At 44.2% G+C, this 17051-nt stretch overlaps 1 protein-coding gene across 2 annotated transcripts in view; it reads left to right on the top strand.

Annotated features, from left to right (window-relative positions):
* Nucleotides 1–2142: 2142 nt before the first annotated feature.
* Cemip2 (cell migration inducing hyaluronidase 2) overlaps nucleotides 2143–17051 on the top strand; it is an 80784-nt gene continuing 65875 nt past the window's right edge. The window contains exon 1 of one of the 2 annotated variants that reach the window (XM_029568141.1): nucleotides 2143–2231. The gene's annotated coding sequence lies outside the window, so the exon portion shown is untranslated. Of the gene's footprint in view, nucleotides 2232–2686; nucleotides 3144–17051 lie in introns of those variants that run through there. The other variant, XM_008842780.3, reaches the window with a different exon arrangement.

The following is a 17051-nucleotide window of genomic DNA, read 5'->3' as shown; positions in this document are numbered from 1 at the left end:
GTGGTTTGAATGAGAAAATCCTCTATAGGCTCCAAGTATTTGGACATTTTCTCCCCAGCTGGTGGTGCTGTTTTGGAAGATTTCAGGGGTGTGGCCTTGCTGGAGGAAGCACATCATTGCCTGCCAACTTTGAGAGTTTTTAAGCTTTAACAGATTTCCAGTCTATCTCTGCTTCCTGTGCCTGCTTGAAGATGTGATTGCTCAGTTTTCTGCTCCAGCCACTTCTGCTACCATGCCTCCCCTGCCTTTATGGACCCTTACCCTTGGAACCATGGCTCAAATAAACTCTTCCTTCTATAAGCTGCCTTGGTCATGGTGTTTTATCATAGCAAAAGAAAAGCAACAAATACACTTGTGGTGCTTTTACATACATGCAAGCAAAGCACTCATACATACAAAATTTAATAAATAAAATCTTAAAATATTTTTTAAGTCTAGAAACTCTTAAAAGTAGTCTATGAAATAAATCCAACCACCCTTTTATCAAGTTCACATGAAAATCGAGCAGACAACACAGATCCTTTGTGTTGCCCCAGGTCTTCCTCTGTCTCAACATCTATTTCCCTTGGTTTGGAAACAGTTACAGATGGTGGAAGAGCTTTTTATGATAAAAACTTCCATTAAAATAGTTTATATGAATTTCTGATGGCTAGTTTTAGCCAAGGAGTAGTTGGCAGACTTAATTCTATTATACTCTTGCACCGTAGCCTTGTAGAAGCTATTTGAGTTCAGTGTCCCATCTCTAAAATTGGAATAATAACTTTTGGGAGGATTTAATAATATAATTCCAAGCAAAGCACTTCCTGCTTAATAAGGATTCAAAAAAGAAGCATCGTGTATAAAATTGGCACAACCCAGGATGCACAAATTGATGGATCAAAACAGCAAATTTATTCCTACACTGATAGAAGGCAGATGTCTTGATCATGGTTTCACTGTGATCTAGGGAGAATTTTTTCTTGACTCTCCAGTTTCTGGAGGCTGGTGGCTTCCTTGACTTTTGGTGGTATCAGTTTAATCTCTTCCTCCCTGGTCATACCCTCCCACATCTGTGTGTTAAATCCCATTGCCTTCCCCTTAAGAGGATACATATGATTGTAGTTAGGACTCATCCTGACAACTCAAAAAAAATCTCTTCAAATCGAGACCCTTAACCATGCCTGCAAAGATATCATTTCAATGGTAATGCTTACAGGTTCCATGATTAGAATCTGATGTGTTGGGGGTGAGGGGTGGGATATTTGTCAGGGTGATCCAGTTGCTGCCTCTCTTTTTAAGCTCTAAACATCTCACTTTGGCCTTTCTCCTTTCCAGTTATTAAAATAGTCCTTTCTCCCTTCCAGTTATTAAAAATCATCTGTCTCTCTCCTGAAAGGGACTGAGGCTGGGGTGGCAGTTCGGTTCAGATTCTGTAACGTCTCAGCAGTAGGTTGAGTTGTTCTTTGGAGGCATCTTTCCAAGGTTTTAATTAATTGTAGATACGTTCTAGAAGTGTTTCCCAAATTACACCCTGCAGACACCTCTGACTCAGTCGATGGAGCTTTGTTGGGGAATCCAAGATTTTCAGTACCTCAAGGGAGTTTATCAGTGCAAATCTGGAAACACTGATTCATTCCTACCACACAGTCCTGAACTCAAACCTTGGAAACAGGGTAGTCCCCTTCCTGCCTGCTAGTGTGTCATAGTTGCAGGACTGAACTTTTACTGGAAGGGTGGGGCCAAAAAAAAAAAAAGCAACTCTGAAAAACGAACAAGCTTCTCTGTACAGTATTCACTGAAACACTTCCCCAGAAGGAACACTTCCAATTTCGAATTAAGTGGAAGATGACGACTGTCCGGATTTGGCAATCTTGCAGCTGTCATTAGCTCCGGACCTCGTGGGTCTGACGGATCAAGCCCGGTCGTGCCCTCAGCGCAGCCAAGGCTTTTCCACGCTGCAAAAAGCAGCTTCCGCGAGAGGACCGGGTGGTAGCGGCGTTACTCAAGTCACCATGCAACTGTATTTTGGCATAGGATTTGGCCAAGGAGTGGCTTTCAGGGTCGCCTCTCCGCCCCCTGCAAGCTGCAACCACTCCAGAGTGGAGCGGGCAGGAGGCGTGGCGAGACCTAGATATATTTATTCTGTCCCAAGAGCGGGATGTTGGGGCTGCTCCAAGCTCCCAAAGACAGTCAAGCAAGCGCTCGCAGCCTCGGTGGAGAGGGCTAAGAACCCAGAGCCGGCGGCTGGCCAGGTGAGGGCGGCCTTGGTGCAGGGGGCGTTCGGGGAACGCCTAGGGGATGATGCGGCCCCGGGTCAGCCTCATTCCGGAGCCCTGAAAAAGCACGTCCAGCTAGATTATGGGATGATGAGAAAAGAGGATCAGGCTCAACAGGACGTGATGGGGGCCCAGCAGCGTGGTCAGACGGCGGGAGGTGACGGGTGCATAGCTGGGAGTGACCCGGCCGCAGGCCAGGTGGCAAAGAGCGGCCTGAGGCTCAGCAAGGGTGATGAGCGCGGCTCAGGTTGGGCCGCTCTTCTCCCTCACTCCGGGATAGGGGTCCACAGCTGCAGTCCGCGATGGGGCGCTGAGTCCTCGGCATTGGCTCGAGGTGGGAGGAGCCTCCGCAGGCCCCGACCCCGACCGCAGGCTCCGCCTCTGCGCCCGCCTCCCTCGGCCCCCGCAGCCCGCCCAATCCGGAGCGGTCGGCCCAGCAGAGCCCGGCGCTTGTCTGGCTGGCGGAGGCTGAGCGCGACCTTAGCGAGCCGCGGCGCCCGCCGACCAGGGACAAGCGCCACTCCGGGTCGCGCCTGCCTCTATTGTCTCGGAGCTGCTCGGGCTCGGGCGCCGGGGCGGCGGTTCCTTTCCTTTTCCTCCTGGGGAGACGATCGGAGAACCGGCGGCTGCTCGGGAGCGCTGGCCGAGGCCCCTCGTCTGGGGCCCGGGGCTGGAGGCGGCGGCCGAGGGCAAAGCGCGTCTGTGCGGGTGGCGGCGGCTGCCTCTTCCCGGGCGGAGGCTGCTGCTGCCCCGGCTTCACAGCGCGGCGCCCGGCTCCCTGGCCATGGAGAGGCGGTCCGGACGCCGGGACTCCGGGAGCTCCGCTCGGGCTGCTCGGGCCACTCCGTAGACACCTGAGCTGACCTACGCCTGGCGGGGGAGGGGAAGGTAAGGCTCCGCGGGTCGCCGTCCCAGGAGCCGCCGCGAGGGCGCGGACCGGGGCTCGCGCACCTGGGCGGTTCCTGGAGGCCTGGCCAGCCGGGCGCTGGCTTTTCTGCGGAGAAGGACGACATCCTGTGGGTCCCCAGACCGGCCGCCCTCCCCCGCGACGCTCCTTGGGAGTCAGCCCTCTCTGAGCAAAACGGTCCCTGGGGACCGGGGCTGATCCCTTTCTCTCCGTCTTTACGTTCCCGGGGAGGGGAACAATGGACCTTTTAAAAGTCGGCGTGAACAGCCTTAAACTTTCTGGAGAGGGCTGCGTGGGGGACGCGGACCGTGGAGAAGGGTTGATGGAATGTGCGTTGTGGAGCCTTGGCGTCCGGGAGCGCGAGGTTGTGCAAAGTTTGGAGGGGATCTTTGTCTCCTTACTTTCCCCTGGGTTAGTGTTCCCCCACCCTCCACCTTGCTTTCTGTTCGGTAAGGTTAGGCATAGCTTTAGAATCCCGGCAGCTTTAAAGCTGGGGAATAGCGTCAGCCCAGACCCACTCCCAGCCTTTCGCAGAGTTGGAGGTCCCGGCAAAGGATCGGGCTCTCTGAGAGGACCCGAAGTGCTGCACTTAATGCTAGTTACTACTCTCCAGCAATAGAACCAAGGTCCTGAATTCCCTGGATGTCCTCTGCCTAGGGATGATGTGTGTCTCCAGACCTCTCTCTGTGGAGTGGAAACAGCTCACTTAAATCCTCCGCGTAAGGTTAGGAAAACCGATTTTGATCCATGTCTCATTTCATCATGTCTGGTAATTTTAGGAACTTTAATGGGCTCATGACCACTCACTGCCTTGAGCCCTCTCCCCTGTTCCAGTATGACAAAGTGGTGTCCTGCTGTGCAGTTGCACTTGTTGAAAGTTTGGAGATGTATTGGGAGTTATTGCCAGTAAAAAGTGAGCAGAATTTAAAGGGGAAGGAGGAAGGGAAGCTTCTTCTGAGCTGACGGAGGCCTGTTCCCGGGGCAACCAGGAATACCTGTTGGAAATGGCTGCTAAAAAATACACATAAGTTATATGTACCCTAAATTAAGGAAACTTGCTCTCTTCAGCACTGGTCTGGGCATCTTACCCTGGTTGTGTGCTTCATTATCTATTTAAAGGGTCTTTTGGGTTTGTATTTCTGGGCAAAGCATAATGTGCATTTTCTGGGCAAAGCATAACGTGCATTGGCCTGTCTTCTGTTTAGTAAACACAGGACAGCAGGTGATGGTGCTCTTTATCTTGTTAAAATAACTCTCCTTAGCTTTCTGTGTATGAGCCCTACAGAGTCAAAGGTCGGTGGTGGGTTGGAACTGGAAGTTTCTCATCTGGCTTTAAATTTTAGTTTATCAGGTACTGTTTTATCCGTTCTTTTGTCCTTACAGGCTCAGAAAACTAAGGTTAGAAGCGAATTCTGAGCCTTCACCTGTTGTCTGTCAGCCTGTGGATAAGAGGAAGCTGAGAGGTAGTGAGTGTGTGTGTTTGTGCGTGTTTGTGTGTACAAGGAATTAGAATCTATAAATTATTCCATGGTGCTTATATGGCATGTCTGTGTAATTGCAATAGCAATTCCATGGCTAATTGTTTGAGGAAAGTCTCCCTTCTTGGTCTAGCCTATAACCAGTGGATTCTTTAGAAGTACTAAAAATCATGGCAGGAAACCTGAGTGGGGCAGCCCTTCGGTCATATGCTAGAAGACCTAGTCAGGTCTGATCATAGCTACCTAGAAAATGGGAAGACTGTCACAGGGGCAAAGCAGGCTTGTGGGCCATTATGAAATCGAAAAGGTGCCACTGACTGGCTATGTGCCTCTGAGCAACTTTCTGAAGTTGATAAAGATGAACCACATTTTAGAAAGAGAAAACCATAGTCACTATTAAATTTACAGTTTGAGACTCATTTGCAATGCCATTATAAATATCTACATTGTAAAGTGCTCTGAAATGTTTATTAGTAACTCCCTGCCCATCTATCCACTTGCCATCCATCCACTAACCCAACACTAACCACCCACCACGTGCTGGCCATTCTGAAAGGAATCTCAGCACCTGCTTTGTGGTGCTTTCTGTTAGTGGGAGAGGAAGGTGGAGGAGTGGGTGCAGATGGGGACTCCAGGGACAGAAGCAAGTTAGCAATAGTAAGAACTTCTCTATGTGTAAATGATTGGGAGAACCACTATGTGAATGCTCCTTTAAGAGGACAGAGGAAGAACTTGCTGGGGTTGGGGCAGTAGAGCAGTTTCTAGAAAATAATTTGTTCAGTCAGACAAAACAGTAGGGATTGAAAGCTGGCATTGGAAGTACCATCTTTTCCTCCTTTTCTTCCTCCTCCTCTTCATCCTTCTTCCTCCTCCTCTTCCTCTTCCTCCTCTTCCTCCTCTTTTTTCTCTTCCTCCTCTTCCTCCTCCTCTTCATCCTTCTTCCTCCTCTTCCTCTTCCTCCTCTTCCTCATCTTCATCTTCCCCCTCCTCTTCCTCTTCCTTCTCCTCCTTCTTTTGAGAACAGTGTCTCACTATGTAGACACTGCTACAGCTGCCACAGTGCTGCTATCACAGGCCAGCACCACCGTACTCAGCAACAGTATCATTTTAAGATATAAAGACTGAAGAACCTGAAGTCAAACATGGGTTTGAAACAAGGCTTCGGCGATCTATCACAGTTTGCTAATGGACAAATCCTCTAATTTTCTTCACTTGTGAAATAGCTTTTAAAATGCTGTATGGAATATTCTGGTGATTCAATTCCATTAAATTTACCGTTAATATACAAATTAATATATAAGCTAGCCCTGTCATCATAAAATACGTTACACTGGCTGTAAAAAAAGCTATGAATAGATATAAATTATAGCTTACGCAGACTGGTCTCGGCTATAGGTTTGTTTCCATTTTATGGGCTCCTTCAGAATGGAAGCAAGTGTTTAGACTTCTGGCTAGCTGCTGTTTTGTGGTATTCCTTCCTTGTCCAGGCATCTGCTTCTCCCACTCACAGGAAGTCTTTTCACTTGGTTTGGCTTGTGAGCATTGATTAGAAGGATGGGCTGTCTGGCAACAGGGCATCAATTGAGAGGGACTTGTCTGGGTTTGCCTCCCAAGCCAAACTGCCTTTTACTTTCCCTTGTCCCAACAAGATGAATATGGGAATGGGGAGTGGAGGAGAGCTGTGTATCTGCATTTCTGAGACCGTGAAAATCACTCTTACTAGTTTTCTCCATTTGTAGAGAGGTGTAATTTTCAACTAGACTGTTAAAGGTGTTCAGTAACTGCAGCTGTTGTCTGGGTGAAACATGAAACTGTAAGCAATGCCCACTTTAGTTCTCCATTTGAAATGGACTTAAGCTCATCTGACAGTCTAGTAAATTGCCTTTGATAGAAATCCAAACTTGGATATTTAAAGCTATCAAGTTAAATGTGACATTTTCAGAGGGAGAGGGTGATTTGAGTATAAATCAGTATCTTTAGATGTTGCTGAAGATACCAAGTCCCAGCGTATAGTTCCAAGGGATCTTAAAAAAAATAGTAAGACAAGGAAGTGGAGACCCAGAGGCTAATTAGGTAAGGTCATGTAGCAAATGAATGTTGAGTGGGGACAAGAATCCCTTTGTCCCTGTTTTCAGACAGCGCTTTCCCCCTTTTCCTAGTTATTCTCTTTAATTTTGCCTTTGTTAGCAATTAGTTATTTTAACATTCAAATAATTTTCACTTGGGCTTAGAAAACCATTGTGCCAAAGTTTAAAAGGTAGACCTGTGTCTTTTCATCTCCTATATTTACTTCAGATATTGTGCATTTAGTGGGGTGATATTTGAAATAAATTTCTGTCAAATAAGGAACTCTGTAACAATATGTTGGCTTTACTTGCATTTTCTATAAAGAGGATGCAACTTTGAAATATTGTAGAAGTGCACATTTTTTTTTTTTTTTTTTTTTTTTTTTCCTGTAGGAGCAAGTTCCTGGAAACATTATTCAGACTTGTTTTGTGAACCAGAGGGTACAGACATACTAGGAATCGTTCCTGTGGTCTTTGGTTTTCCTCATGCTTGTTTTGGGATGCTTTTAATGTTGATTGTCCAGAACTATTCGGCAAAAATTTTATTACATTTCTAGCATAAGCACACAGCAATGAAAGATAAATGAGTCATAGGGTCTGTAGAAGAGTATCTCTTTAAGAAGTGAAACAGGGGGCTGGAGAGATGGCTTAGCGGTTAAGAACACTGGTTGTTCTTGCAGAAGACCTGGGTTCGAATTCCAGCACCCAGATGGCAGCTAATAACTGTCTGTAACTCAGTTCTAGGGGATCCGACAGCCTCTTCTGTATTCCGCAGGCACTGCACGACATGGGTGCACTTACCTACATGCAGATAATACACACATACACATAAAAATGATAATAAACAAAAAAGTGAAACAGACCAGGAAACTTTAATTACTATCTCCTCATAAATAAATTATTTGATCTATAAGACAAATCTATTCTGAAATTATTATTAGATTCCCTTTGCAAACAGATTTGTAATGAGACATTTTTTATTTTACATGGTGGAAAATGATAAACTTCTTATACATGTTATACAAGGGGAAGCTTCTTAGGGACAGTAAAGAAAAGTTCAGTTGTATTTAACGGGAACTTTTTTTTGAGGCAGGGTCTCATGTACGCCAGGCTGACCTTTAACTTGTTATGTGACCAAGGGTGGCCTTGAACTGACCACCTCCCCAGAGGATGAAAATTTTGTGTTCTATAAAGTTTTTTGAGGAGAGATTATGGTATTCTTAGCTTTAGTATATTAAAAGTGGCTATAGCATTGGGTGGAAGTGCTCTTGACATGGTTGCCTGAAATAATTGCACTTTAAGACAATTCATATAGAGCTACTGAGAAAGGAATTGTCCTTATTGACTCTGAGTTTGATGTAAGTATCTGAAAAAAATACTTCTGCACCATGAGCCAGATGTCTTGGACAATCTCTTAAGAGTGAACCGGTTACTGATTTGGAAGCTTTTACCTAATTATTGACTTCCACTTTGGAGACTCTAAGCCTTCTGTGTTATAATGGTCTCTGCTAATGGTGATGCTCTTCTTTGAAGAATAGTTTTTACATACTATGAAATTTGAAAATTTCCTATTGACATTTTAGGGATTGGCAAGTTTAGTTTAGCAGAAGGAAAAAAAAAAAATGCCTGAATCGTATTTCAGAAGAAGTGAGAAAACTTTGTCTTTTTTTTTTTTTTCTCTTCATGCCATAAACCAATTTTTCCAACTCTAAAATCCCTATGTGACACTTAAAAGATAATACTCATGTAGCTTTAATTGCTCATTGAGCCACCATATGGCATATTCAAATTTAAGTAAGTGTTGCTAGTGATGAGGAGCTAATGCCTAGATAGAAAATGGGATTCATTTGAAGGTATAGCTCACAGAGCCAAATGAAGTCTTTTCTGCTAGGTTCACAACATTGTATGAATAACAAGACAGCTTTCACGAGTGTTTGTGCTGATTTCTACACTGCCATTTTCTCCCAGGTAGGGTCAGTCAGTGACCAACTTTTTCTAGCTGCCTGGTTACCATGTTGTCTTAGCTTGACTGGAGCCTTCTGGTTTTTGTTATTGTCATGCCCTGTTTCTGCTTGTTGCACTTGAACTGATTACGCAGCCACTGTTTGCTGCTTTCAGCTCTTCCAGTTAGATACCACTGCGGGGCTAGGTAACTACCTTTTCATGGGAGGACCTGCCTTTCAACTCTAGCTCCCTGTGGTCTTGGCCAACACCAAGGCAACTGCTGATAAGGCATAATATGGTTGTGTTGCTTGGCCTAAGTTTCACGTGCCCTGGGAGGAGATGGAGTTTGGCTTGAAACTCACCTGAAGGTGACATCATGCCTTCTAGAAGCCAAAGAATATGATGGATCTGTGGTTTCCTCAACCACATTTGTAGTTGGGCAGTGCGCTGTCATTTGATGTCACAGCTCAGTGGTTGGTGTTAGTGCACACTCACAAGGTAAGGCAGTTAGCAGTAGTGGTCTGGTGGTCTACATTTGGGCAAGCAATGTTGCTTGGGCTTCTTGGAAATGCAAACTCTATGCTGTTGGAGGAAACTGAATAAGATTGAATAAATTCAGATCCATTAGATTAGTTTCTTTGTTCCAGCATGATGTAGTTCCTCATCATCTCCCTACTGCCCTCAGCACTGGACCATGTGGGTGTCCATGCGTGTGTGTGTGTGTGTGTGTGTGTGTGTGTGTGTGTGTGTGCTTTAATGACCGTGTCTTTATTCTGAGGCAGAGTCAAGAGGTGTGTTAAGAGATGACCAGAACCAATTTTGTTCCTGTGTTTTCTGCGTGGAGAGATTGTGGGGGGGAAACAAAGAGTTCTACATTTGGGCAAGCAATGTTGCTTGGGCTTCTTGGAAATGCAAACTCTATGCTGTTGGAGGAAACTGAATAAGATTGAATAAATTCAGATCCATTAGATTAGTTTCTTTGTTCCAGCATGATGTAGTTCCTTCTCATCTCCCTACCCCCCTCAGCACTGGACCATGTGGGTGTCCATGCGTGTGTGCGTGTGTGTGTGTGTGTGTGTGTGTGTGTGTGTGTGTGTGTGCTTTAATGACCGTGTCTTTATTCTGAGGCAGAGTCAAGAGATGTGTTAAGAGATGACCAGAACCAAATTTGTTCCTGTGTTTTCTGCTTGGAAAGATTTTGGGGAGGTAAAAAACAGTGTATTTGGGTCCTGATTCCAAGATTGAGTGATCTGGATCCTTTGTTTGGTCATCATCTTAATCATCTAGAGTAGTTCTTGGTTTGAAAGGCAGGCCAGAACATACTGTATGTATTGTCATAGCATTTCAGTGTCAGTACATCATTAGATCATGAATTTTGGTGTGTTGTCTGTGCTTGTTAATTCAACACCTCTGTTGTTTATCCTTCTGCCTATCTTTCAGCCCTCTACCAACATGACTTAACTGGCTCTTTCATCTTGAACAGCATTTTAAAGGGCTGTCCTGGAGGTCTGCAGAGAATGCAGCCTGCCAGCAGCTCTGCCCTTCACTGTAACCTTAATTAAATCAGCTTCCTTCAGGCCAGACTGGGCTTTGGGTCTGTCTTTGAAAGATCAGCTCCGAGGGGATGACATGCCTGAGCTGCTGTTGTGTGCCTCTGCACAGCCATCTGTCACTGTCAGCAGGTTGGAAGCCTGTCTTGTGTCTTTCCAGTGAGTGGGGAGCTAGGGCAAAGGGGAAGTGGGCTATGGAGACTTGGGAGGGAAGGGAGAAAGGGGGAGAGGAGCTTTTTAAGAAAAAAAAGAGGTGGGGCGGGGAAGGAATGTGAAGAATTGTAACAGCATAAAATGAACCTTCGGAGGACCAGGAAACAGGAGACTCTGTTCCTTTGTCTACTTCTTCACATTGAGGAGCAGACCTTCTAGGTCTGTCAAAAGTCAAAACCACACAAAGTATAGCTATGGATCTGCTTGATTTTTATTTGAGATTCATGAATGGGACAGCTTCATTCTATAAAACAGAAAGGCAATAGCAGAACAGAAGGCTTTGTAAGGTAGGAACCAGGAAATGGAACAATAGGTAAAAGCTGATTGGCCAGCATTGCTTAAGGCTGGTGCCTTTTTTCTGAGAGTTACGGGGAAGGGACTTCCTTACTACACAGGCTCAGGTGGATTGCAGTCTCCTGTTTTCAGGAAAAAAAAATGTTTTGAGATTTTTTTTTTTCTTCTTCAAATTTCAGTTTGAGTTTGTGGCATTTAGAATGAGGGACTCCATTTTGGTTTGCTCTGAGCTGTTGGGCCCTAGTGCAGAAGCTCATTCTAAACAGCCATTCATAATTGGCAGCTCTGTACTTCCACCCAGAGGCCTATGCACTTGGCTCCTTTCTCTTATTTCTGCCTAGGCAGGGGGTATTATGTTCATTGCTACCCATAACCCCCTTGATCCATGGAAAGACATTATTTCTCCTTATGTTTCTCCAGTTGTTGGCATGATAATTTTCTTCAGCCTCTGTCTTGTTTCAGCTGTCAGGACTTTAGAATCCAGCACTGCTTCTCATAGAAAGGTTTAGTGGAGCTGAAAAGGACAGGAATATTCAGTATCTTGTCAGACATCTGCCTCCTATACCACATAAAGGACAGGGTTGGTCCTGTGTAGAAGCTGGATGAGAGGAAAAAGAGGGGAGATGAGTGAATCTTGGGGGGTTAGGCAAACTAGCCCCTCAGAAACTTTTCCCTAGAGGGAAAAGTGATACCCTCAAAACCCTATGAGAAATGCACATACAGTGAACATTAATGCATATGTCACCTGGGAGCTGCTTGGCAGGGAACACAGTGCCAGACAGAAGAGACCTCCCTTTTGAGTGGTTGGTGAAGGTAGTCTAGGAGACTACCAAAATAACAGGATATTGCTAAACCTCTTGGTTGTCTCCCAGAACTAGTAGATAAAGCCCTGCTGTTGAGGAAAGGACACACTTGGGGAACAGGACTTGAATTGACCTGGAAACCTTCTAACTGAAGTTTGGCTATCATAACACTAGATGATGATATGCAAACTGCCAAGGGAGAAAATGGTCCATCCCAGCCCTGAAGCCTACTAACCAAGGTGACTGGCATGGCAGACTACCTCTATTGGTGCAGCAGTGGCACTGTTATTTGGCGGACAATGGACAGCTATGTAATTGGACTTAAAGCCCTCTCAATGGGAGGGAACTCATGGGTGGCAGTATAAACTCAGCCAAATACACTTGGCAGGAGAGGACATAGACCTGGAGGAAACCCTATCTCTTTCATATCTCAAGACAAATGAAACTTCTTACTATATGCTAAATATCGATCTTTATATTTACAGACAAGCATCCTGTACAGCACTCATCAAAGAAGCTTCTTTTTTGCAACAGATGGAGACTACTGTAGAGTTGCACACCTGGTCAGGCACAGAGAACGTAGGTCTGAGAGATGCCCAGTACCAGGTGACACATCTGCAGTTGAATCTCTACAAATAAGGCTTGTAGAACATAGTGGAATAAGGGGTAGAGAGAGGGCTAATGCACCCCTCAACTCTCACCAGTGAGGCTTCCTTATATGGAGTGCAGTGCACACAGAAGGCCACAACTGACCAAGATTTGGAGAATAAAGAGACTGTAGAGTATAGGATGGGACTCCTATATGAAGCCTCATCCACTCCTATATGAAGATTGTAAGAGTCGGGGGTGGTTCATGAACACAGGGAGGCGGGGGCCTCAGGCCACTGGAGGCTTGCACATGTAAACCTGTGGCAGTGGTGGCATCAATTAAACAAGGACAGCTTGTTTAATTGTCAGCTCAATTAAACAAGGACCCAAAGGGGAGATGAAAAATAGGTGGTGGGCCAGCACTAGATTGAGAATTATTTGAGACTGATTGCTGCTGGGTGAGGGAGAGTATGACTTACATAGGACCACTGGATGGGCTGACTAGACTCCAGTGGACTCATTTACACTGAAGGACATTTGGGTACAAACGCCTGATTGAATAGGACTTAGCATGTATAGTGGAGTGTATAGGGGTTCAGTGGGGGCATGGGGGAGGCATGGCTGGGGGAAGGGGTCTGGATTTGATTGGGAACTGTTGTATGAAATTTAAAAAGCTCAATAAAAATATAAAAAATTACAGGAAGAATTTGAAAGAGCTTAAAGGAGGCTAAAGGATTGAGTTCACTATAGTTATGTGTTAACTATAGTTAGATGATGTGCATGTCAGACACTGGACAGTGGGGGAAGGGCCAGGTGATTTGGAGACTGATGATATGGAAAGGGACCCCTGTAAGTGATAAGCACTGTGATGATGACCCTGTCTTCATATTGGCGTCTTAGCAGTGGACAGACTGTTAGAACCCAGCTCTTTAAAAGAACTCTTACTGATCCTGAAATACTTGCTACCACCTCCCTATCCAGAGAGCTTTCCCTTTGATCTGAGCAGTATAAAGGAGAATGGAATGTTTGCCCTTTTCCCTGTGTCTACAGTATTTCATAGTGTGTGGTTAAAACCATCCAACATGCTGAGAAAGGCTGAAGTTAGCCAGCTAGTTCGCTGCTCTTTATCTATAAAATTCCTGTTTGCTGTTGGGCATCATACCTGCCAGTTACCAGATATCATGTTAGAATTATATTTTGTTGTTGTTAACATGCCTGGACTTTTTTTTGTGTGAAGTAATGTTTTTACTGTCTCCCAATTGAAGGCAACGACACAGAGATTAGTTAAATTTCTCAAAGCCTCAAGGATGTTGGAGGATTAAATGGAAATTTCCAATTTGTATTTGTGTGGAGAAAGAAAGCGGTGGGGAGAGAAAATTGGAGGAACCTGTAGCTTAACAGGTTCTTTGGGACTCAACGTAAACAAACTGATCTTGGAATGAATTTGGACCCAATTTTTTTTGAACCCTCTGTGTTTCCCCTCCAATATGTGCATATGTGTATGCATGTGTATATGCATATATGTTGGAGTAAATATATTACATATATTTCACACACATGCACCCATGCACGTGTGTGTGCATGCGCACATACACCTCTAGTATTTATGATGAATTCCCTCATAGGAATTTGTAGTCTAAGTACAGCAACAATTTGTTGAGTACTTTTTCTGTGTAAGGGTCTGAGAATACGAGCGTTAGAGATGGACAAGAACATGGACTAGCTGAAACATAAGACTTTAAACAGAGTACAGGGGAGAACAAACAAAATGAGAGCTTGGGGCTTCTTAGAAAGTTCTCTAGACAAGACAATGCAATGTTTGAAACCCTTCAGTTATTTAAAAACTAAGACAGTCTTCTAAGTTGAAAAACTACGATGCTCTGTAACATTATTGAGATGGAAGAACTACCTTCTGTGGTTACTGACTTATTACTGACTTACTGATTTATTACCAAGTAAATGAATGGATGCTTTTTATGAACTGTGTGTCCCCCCCAATACATTGCTGTTGTTTGAGGTTATACACTCCTGTTGTCCTAGAATAGGATTTTATTTAAAATAACAGTGAGTTTTTAGGGTGCTTTTTTGGTTTTTTGGTGGGCAGGGGAGACTGAAAATTGGACAAAAAAAAACTGCTTAGTTTTTGAATGCTTACTTTTTTACCATTTATAAGTATTTATGTCATTTTCACAGTGTTAGAAATTTTTGGTTATCTGCTTTATATATTTACCTATATTACTTCTGTAAAAATCTTAACTATTTGCTTACTTGTTTGATTTATAACCAAGTCTTTTGGGCTACTACTTTTTAATACCAAAAATTATGCTTTAAATACTGTGGAATGTGTTTCTGGTTTTAACATGAATGACTTGGCTATCTCCATTTTGGATGACCTGTTTATTTTAGGGGCTATCCCAGGCTATCATAGCTCTTAAAACATATCAAATATATGGATGAGCTCCTTCTATGTAATCTGTCATTTTCACTACAAGAACTACCTTTAAAAAGTAACCTGCAGGGGCTGGAGAGATGGCTTAGTGATTAAGAGCACTGACTGCTCTCACAGAGGAGCCGGGTTTGATTCCCAGCACCCACATGGTGGCTAAGAACCGTCCTTAACTCCAGTTCCAGGGGAATCCGACGCCCTCTTCTGACCTCTGCGGCATTGTATGACACGGGTGCACTCACATACATGCAAGCAATACATTCGTACACATAAAATAAAAATGCTAAATAAAATATTAAAAAAAAAGTAACCTGCAATGACAACATACAGCATTAAAGTGAATCATTGGTCCATAGTCAAATGGTGCCTCTTGCTTGCATTGAAGCTTGAACACCAGGAGGAATTTCCTTGTTTTTCCCTGGTAGGTCCCTCCTTTGTGTTTTCAGGGTGAAGAACTCAAACAAATGCTACAAGTTGTAATAACTCTATGGATTAAGCAGCCATTATTAGATGGCCTGGGGAGCTGAACAGCCTTCGAACAGGATTTCCTGGGTAAATCTTACCCCACCTTTCAAGCAAGTGATTAAAAATTGAATTTAGGAGTTGCCTTTCTTAAGGCTGCTGCAACTCTTTTGTCCTCCTGCACAGTTCCTACCATAGCCTCTAATGACAGCATGGGCACAGCTGCTTCCTGAATTAGGGAAATGTCTTTTTCATGAATAATTTAGATTTATAACTAACAGTCAGTGTATTTTAAAGGAACTGATTCATAGTTGCGTCTCAGAACCCATAAATGTGAAATGAAATCTGAAGTAATATCTTTTTTTACCTTGTAATCTTAAAGATCTTTATGAATTAAGAGGGCATATGCATAAAATAGATTTTTTTTTGCTTTATTTTAAAATACTGAAGCCATAATACTTTACTTTCTAGGAAGAGAATGCACATGCGTTTGTAGTCCTTAGTGGATAGGCTAATAGACTCAGGTGTTCATTTATCACAGACGCCTTCTGAATTCCCATGGTAAGTTGCCTTTTTGTGACCTTGAGGACACACACTGGGGCTCCATTGAGCCTCTCCCTGCCTTTTATGGCTACATCTAGTGACACATTGTCTCCCACAGAAGGTCCCTGTAGACTGATAAAGAATCCCAGCCCTTCTCACCCTGAGACAATGAGGCACAGGATTGCAGTCTGGGGAACCTGCTCAACCCCTTTAACAGCAACAGTACCCGTCTCTATGTTAATGGAAGGCCTTAAAGACATGTGTCACGCTCAGCTTTGCTGGTGGGCAGTGCCCATGATTTGGCCCTGCTGCTTGGCACATGCAGCTGTTTCTTAAGCAGCACTTTGAATGGGGATGTTTTTCCCTTTGTCATGAAGTATAAGTTTCATCTAAATAATGACTTTTATTCATTCATCAAGCCCTTTAAACATAGGCATTTGAACAGACAAGCTGTCTCTGAGAATGGTTTTGTCCCATCGGAACTCACGATCAGTTCTGATTGGATTTCCTCTCTGTTCTTCATTAATTTTCAGGTCATTTGTGTCCTGGGAACACTTCTCTGATGACCATTTTGTATTTGATGGGTTTGCTGATAGTTTAGAGCAGTTTGGAGGTCCCCATGTGACTAGAGTTTTGTTCTTTGGTAGAAGATGAGGGGATTAATCGTGATGGAATTGAATGAAGTCAGGTGACTGGGGTGCACTGGTTGTGGGAGGAAGGGGCACAGTGGGTGAGGTTGGACATCCTGTTTCTGAAGCTGTGGGTGTATCACATTTATCCAGCCATTATAGTGAGCATTAGATGATATAGCTAGCCAAGTCTTCCTCTGTCCTTCCCTCCTGGTTTTCTCTTTTCCTCCCTCCTTTTCTCCCTCCCCAATTCACATTTCATTCAAGTTTACTCTTCTAAGTGCTGACTATAAAGGACATAATAAAGGTGTGCTCTATATAAAAGACAAAAGAAAAGACGTGTGTGTGTGTGTGTGTGTGTGTGTGTGTGTGTGTGTGTGTGTGTGTGTGTGAGAGAGAGAGAGAGAGAGAGAGAGAGAGAGAGTTTTTCTTAGCTAAAATGAATCATGTACTATTAGTCTAATGAACTTCTGCGTGGAAGATTTCCTGAGAAGATTAACATGCTGTTTCAGGCCAGCAGGGTTCTGGTTATGCCCTTGTAAAGTCTTAGGAGCCTGGCTTTCAGAGTCATAGTACTGGGCTGAAGTCCTGGCTCTATGAACCACTGTGTGATACTTGGCAAGGTCAGTTAATCTTTCCAGGCCTCAGGTTTTTCATGAACAAATGGTACCTACTGGTGGATTGGTTGGATTAAGTGCATTGTAGGTATTTTTTTTTTTTTTTAATTTAATCATCTGAGCCGTAGTTTGCTGCCTACTTTGAACATTTCAGGATATAAAGAGAGAAGAGAAACTCTAGTGTTCTCATGTTCTGTCTCTGTCTCTTGTCTCCCCTCTCTCTGAGTGAGCGAATGAGTGAGAGAGAGAGAGAGAG

Source organism: Nannospalax galili, unplaced genomic scaffold (assembly GCF_000622305.1).
Source record: "Nannospalax galili isolate Female #2095 unplaced genomic scaffold, S.galili_v1.0 scaffold761, whole genome shotgun sequence".
In the NCBI taxonomy this organism is placed as follows: domain Eukaryota; kingdom Metazoa; phylum Chordata; class Mammalia; order Rodentia; family Spalacidae; genus Nannospalax; species Nannospalax galili.
This window is presented reverse-complemented; position numbering and strand designations above follow the sequence as displayed.